Here is a 24,528-nt window from a genome sequence, read left to right on the forward strand (position 1 = left end):
TTTTTTTGACCCAGAAGCAAGAGGTCAGGGAAGTTACAGCAGAATGGGGAGATAAGGAAGAGAGAGAGAGAAGCAGATGGTTACAACAGAACTGGGGAGATAACATAAAGAGAGGGAAAGAAACAGACTCCCACACAAAGCAACATTTTTATATGCGCAAGTTGGTTACTGCTCTGGGGCCTTCCAGGAATTGCCCACAGCAGGCCCACAAGTGGGTTTCTCTGCAAGGAATGGCTTCAGGGGAGGCAGTGAGACACACCAAACCCCCCTTGATACCACGGGGCCTGGATGGGAGGGGAGGGAGGTGCAAGGCCAGTGAGCTCAACATTCCAGAGAAGCTGCTCCTGAGTCAGAGCGCCAGAAAGAGCTGAGGCAGCTTCAGGCTGGAGTCTTGGCCTCCTTCACCCCCATCTCCGTCCAAAACCAACTGCCTCCCTAGCTATTTGGATGTGTCCAGAAACCCAAGCAGGGTTCTAGGGTAGGAGCCTGGCTCAGCCACAGCCCAGGAAATGAATTTGGTTCCTGCACTCCTCCTCCCCAACACACCTTTTTGAGCTATAATTGTCAGGTAAAGGCATGAGTCCAGTGACACCTGTATCAGGAAGTCCAAGGGCCAGGTGCCCACAAGACAAAAACCGCATGCGGCGATTGTGGGGTTGCTTCTGTGGTGGGGGTCGTCATTTGGACTTGGCTCCAGTGAAGACAGCAGCATTCCTCGGGCAATCTGCCAGCACCTCCTCGCTGCCTGGGCGTGGGGCCCAGGACATGCCAGGGCAATGCCAGAGAGCTGACTCAGGGGGCGGCTCGAGGGGAATAGAAAAATCCTTCCCACCCACCAGCCAAGAGAGAAGACAAAGTGGCCCTGAGGTCCCTGTACCAGCCAGGTCTGCAGGTTGTCTGTGTGAATCCACTCCTCAGACCCCAGGTGCACCTCCTAGAGCCTGAGGTTGTCCGCAGTTGTGGAGTTCCCCTCCTTCTGGGAAGCCCTCCAGACACATGGTTCTCAGTCCCCCGTGGACCCCTTCCACCACTGGCCCAGAGCCTGCCACTGCCACTTGCTCACATCTGACAGTGAGCCAGTCACTTACCAATGTGAAATGTAGACTGCCTTTAATTCAGGGAGTGGAGCTGGAAGAAATAAAACCTGCTGGCCTCACAGAGCAGAAGCAAGGCTCACAAAAGATAATGTCTATGGCAGGACCTTGCGTGCCATAAAGCATACTGGAGTAAGAGATTATTATCTCACTGTTATCTCACCATTATTTCTCTGAAATTCCAACCTTTGGCCCTGCACCTTAAGGGACCTCTTTTTTTGTTCCGGTTTTCATCTGACAAGTTGCTCTGCAGTGGGGGTGAAATCATCACCCAGTCTTGAATCCAGGAGCCTAGAGCCAGGCTCTTCCGCCTGCGGCCATGGTGCCAGCCCAGAGAAGCAAGTCATGCACTCCAGCTCTGTTAAACCAGTTCTTTCTCTTCTAATCAGACTCCTTCAATCTAGTTTGCCCGCACTGATGACAAGGTAACCTAAAATAGCTCAGGCTCTGCAAACAGTGCTGCAAACTGGGCTTGGGGCGTGAGATGCTATTGCCCCTCTGTGGGCCTGCTTGGGCATCCCAGCCTGGAGCAACACTCCACCCTACAGGATCTGGCCTGCCCTTACGCAGCATCCTACGACAGCGCCTGCCATCAGCACTTTGGGTGGCGAAACCCGATGATTATTTAGAAAACTGGCTTGGCCCAAGGTGCCAGGGAGTTCCCTTGCAGCTTCTCACAGCTCCTCAAAGCTCCTCACATCTGTACTCTTAGGATCTCTCCTTGCACCAAAAGGTTGGGTGAACTCGGCTAACAGCAAGAAGCTGTTGTTGTGGCTCTGAGGAAGGCTGTGAACCAGGTACTGGGCAAGCCTGAGCCTGAGGACCCTGCAGCTAGCAGGCAGTGGCTTGCCCTTTAAACTGCAGAACTAGTTTGGTGTGCGGCTGCTGAGGAGCCTGCCTGTGGGCTGCTGGGCCTGGCTCAATGCTGAGCCTTCAAATGACTTACTCTGGTGGGAGTGGTGGCTGCCAGGCCAGATGCAAAGCAGGAAGCTGGCAACAGGGAGGTGCGGGCAGGAACATTAGCCATGGCTGAGCCCTTCGTGAATTCCCCTTCATGGAGCTGTCATTCCCATATGGCACAAATCTTGACCCTTAGAACTTTCTCATGGAACTCTCAAACACTGTTTATAGTATGTGTTCCTTTCCTGGGTGGTTGCTGTAAGACAGATAGATAAAAATCTAAATTTATGTCAGAATTCTAAACTGCTGGTCTGTTGACCATATGCACCCTTCAGATCTACGTTTGTTGATGAGTACAATTTTAGTTGGGAAATTTTAGTATTAAATCATCTAAATGGTAGGGTAGGTGTTATGACACAGCAGGCAGAGCTGTTGCTTGGGATGTCTGCATTTTATATTGGATTGCTGATTACAGTCCCAGCTTCTCTGTTTCTGATCCAACTTCCCGGTAATTCACCTGAGAAAGCAGTGGAAGGTGGTCCAAGAACTTGGGCCCCTGCCACCCATTATGGGATCTTACAGAGTTCCAGGCTGCTGACTTCAGCTTGGTTCAGCCCTGGCCATGAGGACCATTTGAGTAGTGAACCAGCAGGTAGAAGGTCTCTGTCTTTCACGTTCTCTCATAACTTTCAAATGAATAAAATAAATCTTATAAAAAGAGTGAGTTATCAAATGGACAACTGGTGCTTAGTACTCCTGGGGAAAGTGCATAATGCATAGAGGTCAAAGTTATCTCACCTGAGAGGCAAGGGCATTAGGGTGTTAATCCAACAAACCCATCAGTCCTTGGGTGGGAACCAATAAACTGTGGGAGGAGAGGTAACCATGGTGGAAATTTCTGAGTGATTTCCAGCCTGTTGTGCAGCAGGGAAGCGTGAACTCCAGAGGCCAGAGGAAGCCAAATTGATAGCACCTGCTACAAGACATAAGCCTTAAGAAAACAAAAACAAACAAACCTGGCCTTCAGTTTGTACTTGGCAACAATTAGCAAGAGTTGAGTAAAAGCTGCCTTTTTAATGGTATGAACTTTCTGGTTTTCAATAGTCTTTATGTCTCCCTGTTGTCCTGCACTCAGTCTACTTCTCTATTTAGATCACTTGTTTGACTCACACGTGCTTGCTTTTGTGACCCCTGGCTTGTGTGGGCTACTCCATTATATCCAGGAACCTTGTCTCTATTTCTAGTAGCTTTTTTCCTGTTAACTCTGCATTCTGCAAAAGAGCCAATCCAGCAATCTCAAAACATATTACCTGGTTATTTCTGTTTCTCTAGCTCTGTTATCTGAATTATTTAATTTCCTGGATGTCAGACTGCCTGACCTCGGTTGGGTCAGAGCATGGGAAATAGATCCTCATTGTGAGAGCTGATGAGGGAAGGTATTAAGCTATCTTCGCAGCATCTTTGGCCTGACTGGTTTTAAGTTACTTTGATGCACCATGTTCCTTTCTGCTTGGTGTTAACTTTTCTGCCTAGAAAGTCCTTTCTCCCTTTAGGGCAAACTAACTCATACACATTCTTTGAACTCAGCTTAAAAGTTGCCTTCTCATCATCTATTCCTCTCACTCCCACATCATCTCCTCCTCCCCCTAACTAGGGAATGTGGCTCCACTGCACACTTTTGCAGTGTTTTGTATTCCTCCTTTACAAGTTCCTGAAAGCTACACATTTATTAGTTTAATTGGCATTGACACTGGAGCTCCATCAGCAATGACATCAGCTTCCTCAAACTCAACTACTCATAGTCAGCTAAAAGAATAAGAAGTGAGGAAATTCATTTATTTCAAGTCACATGCCACCCTCAAAGTGATATCTTGACATCCATTGCCCCAGGGTTATAACCAAAGTGTAAAGATAAAAAAAAAAAAGATTATTTCTTGGCTTTTGTGCTTGGATATTGACATAGGCCCTGCTCATTTAAGAGATATTCAAGAATAATTTGGTAATCATTATCTTAAAACTGATCTTAAAATCTACAACTTCTGACACAAATGCACACAAATGTGGAAGATGAATATCCACTGTATTATCTGTCTCTAGACTGAAGTCGCCTGGGGATGGGCCACATGTTTCTTTCCCTCCTATAGGAGTCCGTGATGGATCCCAAGAATCTAGCCAAGTGCTGACACATGGGAGGTACTCAGCAAGTCTTCTGGATGAATGTTTGGCTCATGAGAGAATGATGAATGATAGGTGAAGGAGCGGTGATCTGAGGTCCATGAGGATGAGTGCTGTGCAGGACATCCCTGCAGACAGGCTGGTATATTGGCTGATTAAAACATCCACCAGAGTCAAAGAGGAGGATGAACAAATGCAGTCGTTGAACTACTTCAGTTGATTTGCCTCCGTAAAGGCCTATATACTTTGGTAGGTGTTCTGGGATTTGTTAAAATCCCACACTCTACTTTCCCCAAAGCCAAGGTCACTGGAATAGAGTTGAAGCAGTGTAACCACCTCTGAGTCACTGCACTGCTCTGCAGTATCTCCTCAGGGCTCAGACAGTGCATGCGTCCTGACTTGAATTCTTTTCCCAAACTCAAACCCCACCCCACGCCAGGATCCTGCTGCTGACACCTTCCCCATCCTTGCCCAAAATGTTGACATTAGTGCCCATCCTGATCTTTCTAATCTTGGATATGCTTTATTTTTTTGGAAGGTTGAGTTATGGAGAGAGAGAGAAGGAGAAACAGAGAGAGACAGAGAGATCTTTCATTTGATGGTTCACTCCCCAAAAGACCATAATGACTGAGGCTGTGCCAACCTGAAGCCAGGAGCTTGGTGCTTCTTGTAGATCTCCACATGGATGTGGAGGCCCAAGTACTTGGGCCATCTTCTGTTGCTTTGCTAGGTACATTAGCAGCTAGGACTGGAACTGGCGTTTGTATAGGATGCTGACATCGCAGCATAACCAACTACACTGTAACACAGGCCTTGAACCTGAATCTCTTAAATCCAAGTTCACTTCAACTTTTACAAAGTAATGGGATGGAACAAAAGGAAACAGCCAGAGGCCTGGGTCTTCCCATCATACCATTTGAACCACAGCACCAAATTCCGGAGAATGTGTTTGATTATCAAAATTGGTAGAATTGACTCACTGTGGTGTCTGTTCACTTGAAAAGGAGACGGAAAGTTGCAGAAAGCAATTGTGTGCTGACCATCATGGACTGAATGAAGGTCCCAGGGGCAGCTCACCACAAACCTTGTACGGGAACCCATGTGCCTGCCACAAAAGACATTTTTGAAATCAGATCTGCCGATCCCCACTTTTCCTCCATACTCCACCCTCTCCTGTATCAGGGCACCCTTTGGGTCAGCTTCTCCATCTTTCATCTCTGACTCTCCTGTGGTAAAGTTTCTTGGTCTCTACTGTGGCCCCTGTGCTCAGCTCAGCTCACACCTCAGAATGTCTTTGCTGCCTTTTCATGTTCTAGTAGCTGTCTATGATGTGGGATCCTTTTTTTTTTAAAGAAAAATATCATTACAGTCATAATTCTAATTGCATTTGTACTGCACTCTTTCTTTTGTTTATCTCCTCTTTCTTTCTCTCTCTTTCTGATTTGTTTACTTGGGGGCCAGCACTGTGCACTTGTCAGCTAAGCTTCTGCCTCCAGTACTGGCGTCCCTCTGGCTGCCAGTTCCAGTCCTGGCTGCTCCTCTTCCAATATAGCTCCCCACTGTGGCCTAGGAAAGCAGCAGAGGATGGCCTAAGTCCATGGGCCCCAGAGCCCACGTGGGAGACCTAACTTAGCTCCAGCAGGTAAAGCCATAAGGGGAGTGAACCAGTGAGTGAAAGATCTTTTTGTCTTTTTCTCTGTAAATCTGTCTTTCAAATAAAAATAAAGTAAATCTTTAAAAACATTGTTTATTTAAAAGCCATATGTGACAGAGAGTGAGCTTCCATCTGCTGGTTCATTCCTCAGATAGAAGAAACACACTTCTTCTGGGGCTGGATCATATTGAAGCCGGAAGTTGGGAACCCTGTTAGGTCTCCAGTGGAGTAGCAGACCTCAAATATTCCCCTGCTTTCCGGGTGCATTAGGAGGAAGCTGGATCTGAAGAAGAGTAGCTGAGATTTAAACCAGCACTCAAATGTGCAGTATAGGTACCCCAAGTGCCAGCTTAACCTGCTACACTACATCTGCCCCTGCAGTTTTCTAATAAAAAAATTAATAATTTTATTTTAAAATCATTTTAAAGAAAGAGGTTTAAAAGTATTTACAATGTTGCAAATCATGGTCACTGCACATTTCTTAATTTTTTTTTGTTGTCTCAGACAGAAGCTCTGTACTAAAAATAGTAAATCCCCTTTCTGTCTCTGTGGGTCATCACTATTCGACTTTGTGACTGGAACTTACCTGCTCTAGATACCTCATGGGCAATGGCAACTGTGTTGCTACAGAGAGATGTCAGTTCTCAGATCTAAGAGAGGGGATAGAGGCAGAGGTTGGGAGAATGGAACACTTGGATTTCTGGAGCATGCATGTTTCTTTTTAAAAATTTTACTATTTTGGGGCCTGATGCAGTAGCTAGCAGCTGCTAAAGTCCTCGCCTTGAACACACCGGGATCCCATATGGGCGCCGGTTCTAATCCCAGCAGCCCCCCTCCCCATCCAGCTCCCGGCTTGTGGCCTGGGATAGCAGTCAAGGACGGCCCAAAGCCTTGGGACCCTGTACTTGTGTAGGAGACCCAGAAGAGGCTCTGGTCTCCTGGCTTTGGATTGGCACAACTCTGGCCATGGTGGCCGTTTGGGGAGTGAATCATCAGATGGAAGATCTTCCTGTTTCTCTTCCTCTCTGTATATTTGACTTTGCAATAAAAACAAATCATTAAACATTTTTTACTATTTTTAAAAATTATTATTTTATGATCCAGTTCCATTGGCTCTGGGATATTCCCTTCCCATCCCACTGACTTCTCCTCTATTATCACAATACATAGTTCTTTACAAACATTCATAAATCCATCATTCTGCCATTTGGGTGTATCCTGACATTGCAGGTATGGACACTAGCAGAGTGCAGCATCCCATTGTCAATATATATTTAACAGTTCCTTTTTTTTTCTTTTTTAAATAATGGTGGTAGCCTTTCACTGAATTTTTTAAAGATTTATTTATTTTTATTACAAAATCAGATATACAGAGAGAAGGAGAGACAGAGAGGAAGATCTTCTATCCGATAATTTGCTCCCCAAGTGACCGCAATGGCTGGTGCCGTGAACCAGCAACCTCTTCCAGGTCTCTCACGCGGGTGCAGGGTCCCAATGCATTGGGCCGTCCTCGACTGCTTTCCCAGGCCACAAGCAGGGAGTTGCTGGGATTAGAACTGGCACCCATATGGGATCCCAGTGCGTTCAAGGCGAGGGCTTTAGCCGCTAGGCCACGCCACCGGGCCCTATTTAACAGTTTCATTGAGAGTCCTTCTTCAATTTGAAAGTAGAGATGCACGCTGTACTGCATCCTCATTTCTGCATATGGATGTTTCTTTTAAATGTTTTTGTTTGTTTGAAAAGCAGAACAACAGAGAAAAAAGGGAGAGAACAAGAGAGAGGTTTTACATTTGCTAATTCACACCGCAAATGTTCTCAGTAGCCAGGCTGAAGCCAAGACCATGGATAACATCCCTTTTTACCATGTGGGTGGTAGGGGCCCAGGTACCTATGCCACTTCTGCTGCCTCTCTAGGAGCATTAGCAGGAAGCTAGATTGGAAGTGGAGCAGCTAGGACTTGAACTAATACTCTTTTTATTTTTTTTTAAGATTTATTTATGTTATTGGAAAATAGATTTGCAGAGAAGGAGAGACAGACAGAAAGATCTTCCATCCACTGATTCACACCCCAAAACGGTTGCAATGGCCAGAGCTGAGCTGATCTGAAGCCAGGAGGCCGGAGCTTCTTCCAGGTCTCCCACTTGGGTGAAGGTCCCAAGGCTTTGAGCTATCCTCTGCTGGTTTCCCAGGCTACAAGCAGAGAGCTGGATGGGAAATGGAGCAGCCAGGATATGAACCTGCACCTATATGGGATCCTGGCACATGCAAGGTGAGGATTTAGCCACTAGACTATCATGCCAGGTCTGAGCATGGATTTTTGAAATCCATGAGTTTCAATTCACCCATTTTTTTCTCATAATATACATTTTCTAGGGGGTTTTTGAAGATTCTTCATATGTATGAATTTCAAATTCCTTTTGTATCAGAGTTGGCATTTGGTGCAGTGGTTAAGACCTCCCCCGGCATACCTGCATTCCAGATCAAAGTTCCTTAGTTTGGTTCCTGGCTCTGCTCCTGACCCTGGCTTCCTGCTGAGTCCATTTGAGACTCTAATAGCTGGCTTTCTGTCACCCATGTGAGGAACCTGGATCACATTCCTGGCTCCTAGCTTCCTTACAGCCCAGTTCCAGCTGTTGTATGTATTTGGGGAACAAAAGGAAGGTGAACTTGCTTTTTCTGTATCTCCAATAATAAATTAATTATTATAAAAATTGGGCACAGCATTGTGGTACAGTGGGTTAAACCATTGCATACCACTTTGGAGTGCTAGTTCAAGCATCATCTGCTCTGCTTCTGATTCAATTTTCTGCTAATGCATTGTGGAAAAAACAGATGATGGTTCAAGTAGTTGGGTTCTTGCCACCTTGTGAAAGACCTAGATGGAGTTCTGATCTCCTGGCTTTAGCTTGGCTTAGTCTTGCCTGTTGCTGGCATTTGGAAAGTGAATCAATAAGTGGAAGAATCTCTCTCTCTCTCTCTCTCTCTCACATACACACAGCTACTTGGCATTTCAAGTAGACGAAACCAAATAAGTATTAAAAACATTTTAGACGAAATTAATTTCTTTTAATTCCATTTTCCACAATTTTTATACTCCCCTTGTAAGTGGACTCATACAATGTGTGACTTTCTGTACTTCACTTATTTTACTTGACACATATTTTGTTAAAGATTTACTTATTTTTATTGCAAAGTCAGATTTACAGAGAGGAGGAGAGACAGATGATTCACTCCCCAAGTGGCCGCAGTGGTTGGAGCTGAGCTAATCCAAAGCCAGGAGCCTCTTCCAGGTCTCCCACATGGGTACAGGGTTCCAAGGCTTTGGGCCATCCTTGACTGCTATTCCAGGCCACAAGCCAGGAGCTGGATGGGGAGTGGGGCTGCTGGGATTAGAACCGGCGCCCATATGGGATCCCGGTGTGTTCAAGGCGAGGACTTTAGCCGCTAGGCCACTGAAAATGCAGATTTAACAGAGAGCACAGCCAGAGAGGTCTTCCGTCTAACTCCATCTGAGTCTCCCACATGGCTGGCAGGGGCCAAAGGTCAAGAAGATTGAAGCAGAAGTGGAAGAGCTGGGACTTGACTCCAGGTACCTGGTGGAGAACATGGGCATGCCAAATAGCAATGTAACCTGCTGTTTGACATGATCACCCTTTATGTTTAGTTTTGAAATATTTTTTAAAGATTTATTTATTTGCTTGAAAGCAGAGGTACAGAGGGAAACACAAAGAAATCTTCCATCTACTGGTTCACTCCCCAAATGACCACAACAGCCAGAGCTGGGCTAATGCACAAAGCCAGGAATGAGGGACTTCTTCTGGGTCTCCTACATGGGTGTAGGGGCCCAAGCACTTGGACCAGTTTCCATTGCTTTCCCAGGCATATTAACAGAAGCTAGACAGGAAGTGAAGCAGCCGGGACTTGAACCGGCACTTAATGGGATGTTGCCATCACAGGCAGTGACTTTACCTGCTATACCACAGCACTTGCCTGGACTTTAAAAATCTTATAAAATATATTTATTATTTGAGAAGGAGAAAAAAAAGAGTGCATGCAAACTTCCATTCTCTGGCTTATTTCCCCAGTGTCCACAACAACTAGGGGTTGGGCTGGGCCCTGGGGCCAGAACTGGGAACTAACTTAACCCACATTTGCCATGTGGATGACAGGAACCCCTATTAATTAAGTCATCACTGCCACTTTTCAGGATCTATGTCAGCAGGAAGCTGGTGTTAGGAGCCAGATTCATGAATCAAATCCAAGCAATCAGATGTGGGATGTGAATGTCTTAACACTAGGCTACATGCCACTTTGCGTGCTTAACTATTTGAGAGCATTCCACACCTGGTTTTCACAATGGTCGCATGATTCTGTTTCCATCTGCAATGCACAAGTCACATTTTTCCCTTATTCTCATCAACAACTGTTATTTTTCTTTTTTGAATAGACATCTTAGTGGGTGTGCGATTCCTTTGGAACACAGTGCTCCAGAGGTCTGAGATTTCCAAACTCCCAAGGTCTGCTCCTCCCCTCAGCAACCCATCAGCCCCTCTCGGCTCTGAGAACTGGCATTTCCCAGTGGCAGCAAAACAACCCGTTGCGTATGAGCAGCCAACAGGCTTTTCTCCCATACCCTTTGGCCTCTCCTCCAGGCTCTGGAGAACTGCCCGTCTCTTTGCTTTTCTTTCTGTAGAGTTCAACTAAGAAATAAAACAAACTCCAAGAAGACTATATGCTCCATTTCTTTAGGCTCACAGTCTTCCAAACTTCTTTTTCCATGTAGTCTTCCAGACCAGAAGCAACTATGCTGACTTTACGAGAACCGACTATGGCTTTGACCTGCCACTGACCTCAGAGTTAAAACAGCATCCAGAGGATCGGGCAAAATTGTTTGTTGCTGCCATTAGGCTCTGGAGGCGGGTAGCGGGGACAGCTTACAGTATTCCGGCCACTACCCCTAAGCTATGTGAATCAAGCACCTCTCTTGCCCCTTCCTTTGCTGAGGCTTCAATTGGGTGACTTGGGTCTCCAAGACAGACGCTGGGTACAGTGATTCACCTCCTGCGTGATCCTCATGACTCTTCAAGGGGAACTTGGGGACCTGGAATTTTGGTCAGAATTTTCTGTTCATATTCCCAGAACTCAGGATCTCTGGGGGCAATATTTGTTTATATTGTTTAACACTTACATCCTCTCTATGGACCTCTGATGTCAGGAGCAGGTACATGAAACCTGTCTCATAGGTCTATGTCAAACCTGGACCCGGATTGTATGTATCCTGGGCTTTGTTTTAGTTCAGGTCTCACTCTTTTGCTTAAAGGTACCTGATGTGAATTTCCTTTTTCTTTCAGTCACTTCTATCTTCTGCAAAAGCAGGTGGAAAAAAAGTCCTTCTATATTCCCCAAAAGGGAAAACAGGACCATGGAGGGAAGTGACTCAAGCAGGTTCACAGATGGAGTCAGCAACCAAGGTCAGAGTAGAGCTCTGGTTTCTGACTCCAAAACCACAGCCCTCACCAAGCAGCTGCCTCCTTCCTCAAGAGGAAGCTTCAAATCATGCTTGCAGATGTGGCCTTTGGCCTTGACAGGTACCATGGTAGCTACTGGAATTGGTTAGTTCCTGCCTGTTGAATCCTTGAGACTTAAAATATGGATTCCTTTGTAGAGACCTTATTTATTTATTTATTTATTTATTTTATGTATTTATTTATTTATTTTTATTGCAAAAGCAGATTTACAGAGAGGACAAAGGTAAAGATCTTCCATCTGCTGGTTCATTTCCCAAGTGGCTGCAATGGCCAGAACTGAACTGATCAGAAGCCAGAAGCCAAAGTTTCATCTGGGTCTCCCATGTGGGTGCAGGGTCCCAAGGCTTTGGGTCATCCTCTACTGCTTTCCTAGGTTATAAGCAGGGAGCTGGATGAGAAGTGGAGCAGCTGGCACAAGAATAGGTTCCCGTATGGGATCCCAGCGTATGCACGGTAATAATTTAGCCATTGAGTCATTGCACCGGGCCCAGAGACCTTATTAAAAGTAATAATAATTTAAAAAACCCTAACTTATTTATTTGAAAGACAGAGTTACAGACAGAGGAAGATAGAGTGATCTTCCATCCATGGATTCACCTCCCAAATGGCTACAACAGTTGGAGCTGAGCCAGGCTGAAGCCAGGAGCCTGGAACTTCATCTGGGTTTCTCATGTAGATGGCAAGAACCCAAGCTCTTGTACAATCTTGCAATGTCTTCCAAGGCACATTAGCAGGAAGTTAGATTGTAAGTGAGCAGCTGGGACCTAGACCTGCTACATCACAAAACTGACTCCCATGGTAGAGACCTTTAAAGGAACTTCCTAAGACTCCTTCTAAAGCAAAACACATGATCCCCAAGTTTAGAAAAACAAGGGCTCCTATGACCATCTCTATGGAATTGTGGGTAAAGCTGCCCCTGGTGGTGCTGGCATCCCCTTTGGGGACTGGTTTGAATCTTAGCCACTCCACTTCTGCCTGGGAAAGCAATGAAGAATGGGCCAAGGGCTTAGCCCCTGCACCCATGTGGGAGACCCAGAAGGTCCTGGCTCCCGACTTCAGATCAGTTCTGCTCCAGCCAATGTAACCATTTGGGGTGTGAGCCAGTGGGTGAAAGATTCTTTTCTCTCTCTAACTCTGCCTTCCAAACAAACAAACAAACAAACAAATAAATAAATCTTAAAACCAAAACCAAAATAAAACCAGGAGCTCATAAGCACAGGAAACATGACAGCTAAACAAATCCTCATTTCTTCCCTTGAATTCTCACTTCTCCATAATGCCCTCTAATTTTGATCCTTCCTCCCACTGTTGTACATGGTGCTAGAGGTTTATTGTTTCACCATTTCTTCCAGCCCAATCTCAGACAAAATTCAAGTTCTTCTCTTTTGCTTATCATATTTCAACTGAAGCAGATGGGAATTTTAGCTTTACTAAAAACCATACATACTGCCTTCCTGGGGTCTATGACCAAGTGCATACTTTTACCTGGCTTTAAAAAATATATTTATTTGGGCCTGGCACAGTAGCCTAGTGGCTGGGCTCCTTGCCTTGCACATGCTGGGATCCTGCGTGGGTTTTAGTTCATGTCATGGCCGCTCCACTTCCAATCCAGCTCCCTGATTGCGTCCTAGGAAAGCAGTTGGGGACGGGCCAAAGACTTGGAACCCTGCACTGGCATGGGAGACCCAGAGGAGGCTTCTGGCTCCTGGCTTTGGATTGCCTTGGCTCCAGCTGTTGCAGCCACTTGGGGAGTGGGCCAGTGGACAGAGAATCTTTCTCTTTGTTTCTCTCCCTGTGGATCTTCCATCCACTGATCCACTCCTCAAATGGCTGCAATAACCAGGACTGAAGCCAGGAGGAACCAGGAACTCCATTCTGGTCTTCCACGTGGATTACAGCGGCCAAGTGCTTGAGCCATCTTCTGCTGCCTTACCAAGTGCATTAAGAAGAAGCTGAATTGGAAGCAGAGTGAGTAGCTGGGACTTGAGCCAGCACTCAGAACTTTTTCATCTTATTTAACATGCTGTGCCACAATGCTAGCCTCTCCTCTGGCTTTTAAATGTCCATTTATAATCTAACCTCACTCTACCTATCTGTACTTAGTTCTCATTCTTCAGAGTATTTTTTAATTGGGCCAGACTTCTCATTGCTTGTGTACATATCTGTACATATACGCACACCGTGTGAAATGTTTACTCTCAGATCCTGTCTTTTCCTAAGAATCTTGCCATGAAAGTTCTTTCCTCTGCCCTTTGCAAATCCTTTTTTTTGGTTGTTTTAAAGACTAATTTATTTATTTGAAAGGCAGACATGCAAAAAGTGAGAGGAAAAAAAGGAGATCTTCCATCCATTGTTTTATTTTTCAAATAGCCACACTGGCCTGTACTGGACCAGAGTAGAGCCAGGAACCAGGAACTCTACCAATGTCTCCCGCATGGGTGGCACAGACTCAAGCACTTGAGCCATCTTCAGCTGCTCTTCCTGGTGCTGGATCAGAAACAAAGCAGCCAGGAATCAAACCAGTGCTCTGACAAAGGATGCTAATGTCACACGTGCCACCTTAATCTGCTATATCACAAAATTGGTCCTCCAGTTCATCTTTTTTGGATCTAGGAACTCTCTAATTTAGTCACTAAGGTTCTACTGCATTTATGGCCAGTGGTCAGACTGTTTAATAATTAACAGCTTCTTGACAAATTATAATGAAAATATACTTAACGTAAAATCTACCATCTTAAACATTTTAAAAAAGATATATTTACTTATTTTTATTGGAAAGACAGATCAGATTGATGGAGAGAAGGAGATATAGAGAGGAAGATCTTCCATCTGCTTGCTCATTCCCCAAATGGCCAAATGGCCATAACAGTCAGAGCTGGGCTAATCCAAAGCCAGAAACCAGGAGTTTCTTCAGAGTCTCTCATGTAGGTGCAGGGTTCCAAGGCTTTGGGCCATCCTCTACTGCTTCTCTACTGCTTCCCCAGGCCATAAGGAGGAAGCTATATGGGAAGTAGAGCAGCCGGGACACAAACTGATGCTCATATAGGATCCTGGTACTTTTAAGGCGAAGATTTAGCCATTGAGCCATCTCACCTGGTACATCTAAACAACCTTAAGCATACAGTTCAGCAGTGTTAAGTACATTCCTTTTATTATACAACACATTCCAGAATATTTTCATACATATTTTTCCTTCCTTCTGTTGCTTCCTTCATTTTATTCTTTCTTTCTTTCTATTGGAAAGGCAGATAAGATTTACAGAGAGGAGAAATGGAGAGAAACATCTTCTATCTGCTGGTTCACTCTTCAAAAGGCCGTTACCAGCTGGAGCTGAGCTGATCTGATGCCAGAAGTCAGGAGCTTCTTCCAGGTCTCCCATGTGGGTGCAGGGTCCTAAGGCATTGGGGACTGCTTTCCCAGGCCACAATCAGAAAGCTGGAAGGAAACAGATCAGCTAGGACATGAACCTGTGCCCATATGGGATCCTGGTGCATACAGGTGAGGATTTAGCTGTTGAGCAACCACACTGGGCCCCAGAAAATTGTCATCTTGCAAATCTGAAGCTCTGTGTCTATTATACAATAACTCCAAGTTTCCCTTCCCACAACCCAACAAGTCTACTTTCTTTATCTATGATGTAATTTGACTGCTCTATAAACTTCACATAAATGGAATTATACAGTATTTGGTTTTTGAATAGATTGTTTCACTTACATCGTATCTTCAGTGTTTATGTGATAGTGTGTGATAGGATTTTTAAAATTAAAAACACTTTTAAAGTTGTATTTATTTATTTATTTGAAAGAGTGACAGAAGAGGAAAGAGAAGAAAAGAGAAAGAAAGAGCTTTTCCATGCGCTGGTTCACATCCCAAATGTTTACAACAGTATTTTTCGACCAAGCTGAAGTTAGGGTCTAGGAGCCACATGTTTCATCTAAAGTCTACCACATATTTGGCATGACCCAAAAGCACCTGTGCCATCATCTGCTGTCTCCAGACACATCGGAGGATACTGGATCAGAAGCAGAGTAACCGAAGTTGAACTAGGCAATGGGATATGACATACAGGTGTCCCAAGTGGCAGCTTAACTTACTACACCACAATGACTACCTTAAAGAAAGAGGCAGACACAGAGGTATTACATTCACTGATTCACTTTCCAAATGTTGTATCAGCTGGGGTCAGACCAGGCCAAAGCCAAGATCCCAGAACTCAACACAAATCTCCCACCTGCGTGGCAGGGACTAAATCACTTGAACCACTATTACCTGCTTACTCCAAGTGTGTGCACTAGCAGGGAGCTGAAATCCAAAATGGAGCCAGGACTGATACTAAGGCAATCAATCCAGTATGGGATGCAGCATCCCAAGAATGATCTTCAATGCTGCCAAACACTCCCAGGACTTCCTTTCTTTGAAGAGTGAATAATAGTTCACTGTTTGTATATGTCATATTTTGCTTATTCATTCATCTGCTGATGGACTTTTTTGGGTTATTTCTGTCTCTGGGTTACTGAGTAGTTAGTTCTGTTATGAACATAGATGGGTAAATATTTCATGGAGATCTTGCTTTTACTTCCTTTGGTTTTATAGTCAGAAATGGAACTGCTGGATTATTGGTAGTTCTAATTTTTTGAGGAACTGCCATATGGTAGTTGTGTCTTTTTTTTAAGGATTTATTTATTTTTATTGCAAAGTCATATACACAGAGAGGAGGAGAGACAGAGAGGAAGAACTTCCGTCCAATGATTCACCCCCCAAGTGACCACAATGGCTGGAGCTGAGTCGATCCAAAGTCAGGAGCCAGGAGTTCCTCCGGGTCTCCCATGCAGGTGCAGGGTCCCAAGGCCTTGGGCCATCCTTGACTGCTTTCCCAGGCCACAAGTAGGGAGCTGGATGGGAAGCAGGGCTGCCAGGATTAGAACCGGTGTCCACATGGGATCCCAGTATATTCAAGGTGAGGACTTTAGCCGCTAGGCCATGGCGCTGGGCCCAGTTGTGCTATTTTGCAAATTCACCAATGGTTCCAATTTCTCTATATCCACCAATAGTTATCATTATTTTCTGCTTGTGCAGAGCTTCATTTATTTTATTTTATTTATTTTTATTGGAAATGATGATTTATAGAAAGATAGACACAGAGAAAAAGATCCTGTCTGCTGGTTCACTCCTTAAGTAGCTGCAACAGCTAGAGATGAGGCAATCTGAAGCCAGAAACCAGGAGCCTACTCCAGGTCTTCCACAGGGGTTCAGGGTCCCAAAGCTTTGGGCCATCCTTGACTGCTTTCCCAGGCCACAAGCAGGGAGCTGGATGGAAAGTGAAACAGCTGGGACACGAACCGGTGCCAATATGGGATCCTGGAATGTGTAAGGTGAGGATTTGGCCACTAGAACATAGTGCCTGGCCCCATTTATTTATTTTTTAAATGCATATCAAGAGATCTTATTTTTCTTTTTTTTTGTTCACTTCCCAAATAACTGCAATGACCAGAGCCAGGCTGGTCTGAAGCCAGGAGCCAGGAGCTTCTTCAAGGTCTCCCATATGGTACAGGGGACAACATTTGGGCTATCTTCTATTGAGTTCCCAGGAACATTATTAGCAGGGTTGGACTAGAAGTGGCACAGTCAGGATTTGAACAGGGTAAGATGCTTGTGCCATAGGTTTCAGCTTTACCTGCTACATCACAGCACCAACCTCTGTGTTGCTTTTAATAATAACAATTTTTGTGGAGCTAGTGCTATGGTTCAACGGGCTAATCTTCTGCCATGTGGTGTTGGCATTCCATATGGGCACTGGTTCATGTCTTGGCTGCTCTATTTCCCATCCAGCTCCCTCCTAATGGCCTAGAAAAGCAGCAGAGGATGGCTTGAAACCTTGGGCCGCTGTACCCATATAGGAGACCTGGAAGAAACTCCAGGCTCAGGGGTTTGAACTTCGGGTATTTGCAAATACTTTTTGGTTGACTGATTGAACTGATCATTTTGAATTGAGATAATTATTTTAGAACTTGAGGGTCCCGTGTAATAGCCTAGCAGCTAAAGTCCTCACATTGAATGCATCAGGATCCCATATGGGCACCAGTTCACATCCCAGCGGCTCCACTTCCCATCCAGCTCCTTGCTTGTGGCCTGGGAAAGCAGTCAAGGGTGACCCAAAGCCTTTGAACCCTGCACCCATGCGGGAGACTCAGAAGCTTCTGGCTCCTGGCTTCAGATTGGCTTAGCTCTGATTGTTGCGGTCACTTGGGGAGTGAATCAGCAGATGGAAGATCTTCCTCTCTGTATATCTGATTCTCCAATAAAAATAAATAAATCTTTACAAAAAATGGGTAGAATTTTCTTTACAAATAAAATAAGCTGACAGCCACATTCCAGACTGATCCAATCTTTAGGACGTCATGCAATGATCAGATAGTCTATATAAGGATAAGATTTTGTATTCAACCCAGAAGCTGCTGGGTCCACTGTTGCTGGGCATAGCTCTATGCAACCTGCAAAGGCACAACATCCTGGAACTCCAACTTGAGTGAGGTGGGATGAGAAAACCCCAGGAATAAACCACCACCACCATAACGGACAAAAAACTGATCTTGAAAAACTCATAGGAGAGGCAGTACAGCAATTTTGAGGAAACTTTACAGATAGAAAAATACTAGTAAGCAGGTATTCTCAGCTCTGCTTCGTTCTAACCTCTATTTAGTTTCCTCCAGTTTGCTGGAGTCTAAAGGGAAACAATTCCTCATCCACAGCTATGACATTGATACCTCAAGTTCTTTTAGTCTCTGTAGAAAAGTCCCTGCATTTAGCCATCCATTTGGCATTTTAAAAATGAAGTTATCATAGGAATCAAAAAAAAAGAGCATATACAAAAGCATTGAAACAATTAACTTTCTGAGAATAGTCTCTGACAAAATTGCCTCGGGTGGTTCAGTTGGCACAAGGCCCTCGAGTGTACATCCCCTTCCTTGATTCATCCCAGTCTGGGCAACTCAGCTCAAAGTCTACCCTGCAGGCTAGCTCTTTCTCACCTGAATTCTCCTCTGAACTGCATCTTAGAGCATAGGGTTCGAGTAGAAGCACCAGTTCATAGAAAATTGGTGGTTTAACTGATTATTCCCTGGTGCAAAACCAAACCAACACTCCCTAGACATGCATTGGCACATGGGGAAAAGGTGACTATTTTGTGGGTTTGGTAATGGGAATCTCCTGTAATTTTATTTCAGAATCAGATTCTTAGGCATGGCCTGGGGCTGATGAATCAGAATTTCTAGGGCAGTAATCTGAAAATTTGAATATGAGTTTTGTTGTAAGGTTGGAAAACAGCACTAGTACACATTACTTATTTCAGATATTTGGGGACCTACTCAAAACATCTTTTTTTCCCAGGGAGGGGTGAAGAGGCACTTCTACTTCAGTGAACATCAGGTGCTTCCCAAAGGAACAAATTTAGGCTTCACTGGTAAGGTACTGGCTGTGTGATCCTGGGCAAGTTCTTTAAACCTCAGCTTCCCTAATCTATAGAGGAGGGATGCCACTGTCTCTCCTTCACTGAGAACTGAATAAGGCAATTTATACAGAACTGTTAGCTTAAGGTTTGTTGAATAAAAATATGTACAATAAACCAGCAAGATTGTTATTTCTCCACAGGAAAATCCTAGGATGTTTTCATCAAATTAATATGGAGGAACAATGGTCGTGGAAAAAAGAAGACAGTGTGGACAATTCCTGGAATCCACACCAATACATAAGCTCAGCCCAAACCCCAAGATCACTTCTGTGTCTAGACTCAGTATATACAACTGTGGCTGCCTGCATCAATCAAAAGTTTTTTTTTTTTTAAATTTGGAGTCTGGTTCCACCCACCCAGGCAGGAATGCAGACATGACTTTGACAGCTGGAGCTCTTGAGGGATGCAACCATAGGTTAGAAATAGAAAGATTCCCAGCTAAAAGGAAGGGACCTCCATCTTCCTGACTCAATGTGATACTGCCTCACAGACAGTTCTCCAAATCCTGGAATCAACCGCTTTGGGTGTGGGTTCTCACTCTACTGTTTATTTACAGTGTGGCATCAGGGAAATTGCTAGCACTCTTTAAGTCTCTGTTTTCTCATGCATTAAGTGTGTTTTTGATGGTACCTTTTAAAAAGGCATTGTTAAGATTTTAAAAGAAAGCAACTATCATGTAGATAGGAGTTGGATACTCTTATGATGATCTTTTTGTAATAAATAAGATCTTGGAAAAAAACAGACATCTTTTTCTCTAGTTCCTGCCTCACTTTCTGCCCTCAATAACCAAAAGGCAAACAAGGAACCTCTTGGCTAACAGAACACCCCCACACTGTTGCTCCCTCCACTCTGTATACATGCCTACCTCCCAGAGCTCCTGCATTGTCCCTACTCCTTTCCCTACGAAACAGCCATGCATTTAGTCCTATGATGATTTCTAAAAGGAGAATGTCTGCTCCCAAGAAGTGGATATCCCTAAACCCTCTCTGCTGCTTAGAGAAAAGGAACACTTTCTGCAGTGGAGATAGGAAGACAACGAGGCAGAGCAGGGATGGAGTGTGGTCAGGAAGGGAGGAACTGAAGATTAAGAATAGGAGAGAAGAGGATGGAAATGTGTCATGAGATTTTTCAAAAAATTTATAAATTCTGAACCTCATCATTTTTGGTGATGAACTCTGATGATTCACTTCCCTTTGTTGGCCTCTGTTTTCCTCTCTGTGGAGTAGAAAGGGAAGTGTTTGCCCTTGTTTAAATGCTGAAAGCATATAGAATCCAGCTTGGGAGACTCATGAGCATATCCTATGAACTGTAAATGTTAATACTGGTTTATTCTCAACAGTACACTTCAGCATTTCAGTTCCTGGCTGAACATATTTATTAAATGTCCTTGACTTATTGGTGATTTTCAGTAAACCCATCTTTTTTGGTTTCCTGTGTGATTTCTTTGTTCTAAGAGCCCCTTTGTCTCCAGATAAGTGCTCATGGCTTTGCAGCATGACAACCTGAGCACGAAGCAGAAGTTTCAGGATTGGAGTCTGGTTTTGGTTATTGGAAGGGGATTCAGAATTCAGATAAGTCTGGAAAGTCATGACAAACACTCCTTTAAGGGAAAAAAGCTCCTGACTTAGAAAGAAAGTAACCAGGTTTGGGTTAAAAACAAAGAAAAATTTGGCAAAGGCTCAAAATATTCATACAGAGGTCCAAGCTAACTGGCCTGGGTAGGGCTGGGAATTAGGCCAGAGATGGTGCGGCCTGAAAGAGTGAGGAAGGTTAGGGGGTTATAGGCTGAAGCTGGAGAGGCAGTCGGTTGTTGGTGATGCTATTGATGACAAAGTGTAACCTCAGGGTCTAGCCCCTGGGCTCGCTGCTTTCCATGAGTAAGCAAGTAAGTATGTGGCTTCCTTCCACCCCGTTCCACAGGCCACTGGGGCCCAGCAGCACCGGCACCTCCCCTATCATGTTACAAGCCCAGATGTGGCTTATAGTGCCTGTTGCTGCCAGGCCAGCTTTGTTCTTAACAGTAAATATTAAGAGAAGGGAGTACTCAAACTCAAGGGAGCCATGTGACCAGGTTCAATGTCTGTTTTCCAGAAGTGCCCCATGTGTAATAGGGAAAGAGAAGAGCTTCAGGCCACACAGACACAACAGAGAGGAGGAGGAGAGAGGGGAGTCAAGTCTGTGGGGGTGAGCAGTACATGCAGCTGTGTGTCCCAACTGCCTGGTTGCTGGGAATTGCTGGCCAAGGACACAGCATCCCTATTTAATTGGAATCTTGGAATGGACTCCAGCCTGACTTGGTTTTCGGGATCAATACAACCAGAAAGGAAATCAGGCACTCAGGATAGGAATCACAAGATTCATCCTTAAATATTTCTAGTATCTAGAACTGTGCCTGACACACAGTAGGTCCATGAAGAATGCTAAATGAATGAAGGCATGAATGAACACATTCACCCACAAGGGTGATCTCATTTCAGTTTGTAAAGTGGAGCATAGGCAGGGCAGGTATTAATTTCATTTTGGAGGCAGGAAAGCAGAGTCAGAAGAATTAAGTGACTTGTTGAGATTCTTTAGCTTGGATATGAAAGACTCCAGGTTAGCAACTGTGACATTTCTATAGTGCTGAGCAGAATGGTCTTAGTATAGCAACCCAGAAATGCATCCTATGACTCAACGTGAATCTCCTTTTGGTTTCTGCTGATTAGAAAATAGTCCTTTGGAAAAAAGGGGGTCTCTATTTCCTGGTCAAAATCTCAGGCCTAGATTCAGACATGCTACCCTTCTTCCCCGCATGTCTCACATTTGCCTGCCTCTTAGAAGTAGCTTCTGGGAGGGGGACCCTAACTCACACCTAACTTGTTAGACTGGACCTGAGACACAGAGGCAGAGAGTTGGTGGCTTTCCTCTTGGAATCAAGAAACAAATGATGTCATATACATTCAGTTCCTTATTCTCTCACCCCCCTGCACAAACTGTAACTTCAAGGGCATTTAGGAGCCCAGTGCATAAGCCCAAGCAGTGTTTCTGGAAGGAGGTCTCCAAAGTCAATAGGAGAGTTTCCTTGAGCTGAAAAATATCAACTGGTCCTTTTCTTCACAGTATTCTCTCTCTCCTGGACACTGTGAGGTATGAAGCATGAGAACAAGACTTAGAAGATCTGAGTTCCATTACTGGCTTTCCACCGTCACTCATGTGACATCACCTCATTTTCTTGATTTGCATGAAAATAATATTCCCAGTCTATAACACAAGATCATTCAAAGTCATGAGTTTAATATACAGAGCACAAAATGCAATGCGTATGAGCTAAACTGACATTTTGGGATTTGATTATTGTTTATTACCCTCGTCTATGCTTTAGAAAAATAGTGGATTTTCTACTAGTTGAATCCTTCATTTAGTGTAGGGTTAGCCTTGTGTTTAAAGTACATTGAAAGTATGTTATTGTAAAAATTCAAACAAAAATTAAAGAGAGGATATGGTATGAAGTATCTTCATACTTTTAAAAGTGTACATATGATATACATGAAATTTATTCCCTATATACAAGTAAAAAATAAAAAAGAGAAAACAAAATCAAAAGAGGAATGTTTTACATTAAAGTGCCTTTAAACACAACACAGTGTACAAACACAAATAGCAGAAGCTAGTGCTATTTTTTAGGACAAGAAAAAAACAATGGGAAGGATGGAAAACCTTCAGGCTGCCTTCAAACTCTGTTCCTATTCAATTTTGATTCATTCACAGTAGAGCACCTAAATGAGCCAGACAGGTAGCAAGCAGGGAGGGTCAGATGGAGACGTGTAAGATACAACCTTTGCTCTCAGAAAATTAAGCCTAGCAGGGACCACACACCGCAAGATGGACACAGAGATTTCAGAGTACCAACGGTCAGCAAGTAGAAAAGCAAGTTCTGTGCAGAGTTGGAGGATCTACGATTGTTCACCCAGGTGAAGGGGGTGGGAGGATGTGGGGCTGCATAACGGTCTCTGAGCCTCTTTGTACAGGAGGAAATGAGGTCATCTCACTCTGAAAGAATCAGCATGACAGCCTCTAGCCAAGTAATCTGGAGTCATGAGAACTGCTGGGGGAGCAATGTGAATCACAGCAGGCTGCTGGGAATTTCCTAATATCTACCCTAAGAGTTTCGGGGTAAGTCCTCAGGCTGTAACCTTTCTGTTTACATTTTGCTCACATTTATTTACAATTAATGGGCTCTCAAATCCAAATAAACTGGCCATGCATTTTAAGGGAAGTTGTAAGACTGTTTCTGAGATCTACAATGCTTTGGATGCAGTTGTCCCTGGGGAGGCTGGTGGCTCAAGGGCACAGAAAAACTAAACTTTAGAGGAGGATGGATCACTACCTGTCTAAAGCACAATGGAAGATTTGCACATTCCCCATTCTGATTCTAGCTTCCTGAGTTCTCTGGGGTGGAACAAAGGGGCCTTTCTCCTGCCAGGCCTCTTAGCTCTTTTTCTGTCTTCCTTCTGCCCCTCTCAAATGTACCCAGCCTTAAGGTGCAGGTTTGCAAGGCAGCAAAATGCTGGATGCTTATACAAAGAAATGGATCAAGCTTTGGGCCCCTAGTGAATTCCAGAGACCCAGTTTCCTCACTGTGGATCCAATCCTTTTGGGTGGCATCAAGGTGACCCCAGGATCTAGTTTCTGACACCGGGGACAAGGGATGGAGAGGCGACTAAATCAGAATCCCTGCTAAGCTCCCCTCCCCCTAGTTGTGCTAGAGGTGTGTGTGTGTGTGTGTGTTTGCAGAAATGTGTGCACTCATTCTCAGCCATGGAAGTAGGGTGGAGTCTTCATTCTTCATTTATACACCCTCAGATGCTTTAGAGGTCAATTTGATTTGATATACCATTGTTTTTATTTCACAGAAGCAAGGACCCATGAGGAAGTAGAATACTAAATATACATGCATCTTAATGGCTGGGTGATACAGGGATATGTTTTTAAAAACTTAAACTGGGGCAGGAGATGTGACGTAGCTGCTTGTGGCACACGGGCATCTACTGCCTGAGTACCATTTTGAGTCCTAGCAGCACTCTGTCCTATCCAGCTCCTTGCTAATGTGCTTGGGAAAGCAATGGGAGATGGTCCAAACAAGCACCTTAGTCCCTGCCACCCATGGGGGAGGTTCTACTCAGAAGTGAGAACAAAACTTGCTACACTGCCATAGTTTACTGTCAACATTGATAAGGTTTTATCATTCTGCTGTTTTTATCAACCAACTGTATCCTGTCCAGGCAAATAAATGAATTATGTGAGCTTCCCAAAGACTTATCAACTCTTTTATAGGAAGTATCCATGATTTGTGCCCAGTCTTTGTTGCCACAATCCCTCAATATCATAACCACTAGCCTCAACTTTCTTTCTTTCTTTCTTTTTAAAAAGAATTATTTATTTTCATTACAAAGTCAGATATACAGAGAGGAGGAGAGACAGAGAGGAAGATCTTCCGTCCGATGATTCACTCCCCAAGTGAGTGCAATGGCTGGTGCTGTGCCGATCTGGAGCTAGGAGCCAGGAACCTACTCCAGGTCTCTTACTCGGGTGCAGGGTCCCAAGGCTTTGGGCCGTCCTCTACTGCTTTCCCAGACCACAAGCAGGGAACTGGATGGGAAGTGGAGCTGCTGGGATTAGAACTGGCGCCCA

General features: G+C 44.5%; 1 protein-coding gene across 12 annotated transcripts in view; it reads right to left on the reverse strand.

Annotated features, from left to right (window-relative positions):
• The window catches only part of CAMK2G (calcium/calmodulin dependent protein kinase II gamma), a 166,372-nt gene that overhangs the window by 67,092 nt on the left and 74,752 nt on the right, over positions 1 to 24,528 (reverse strand). The gene's annotated exons all lie outside the window — the stretch shown is intronic.

The sequence above is a fragment of the Ochotona princeps genome, chromosome 13, assembly GCF_030435755.1.
Source record: "Ochotona princeps isolate mOchPri1 chromosome 13, mOchPri1.hap1, whole genome shotgun sequence".
Classification (NCBI taxonomy): domain Eukaryota; kingdom Metazoa; phylum Chordata; class Mammalia; order Lagomorpha; family Ochotonidae; genus Ochotona; species Ochotona princeps.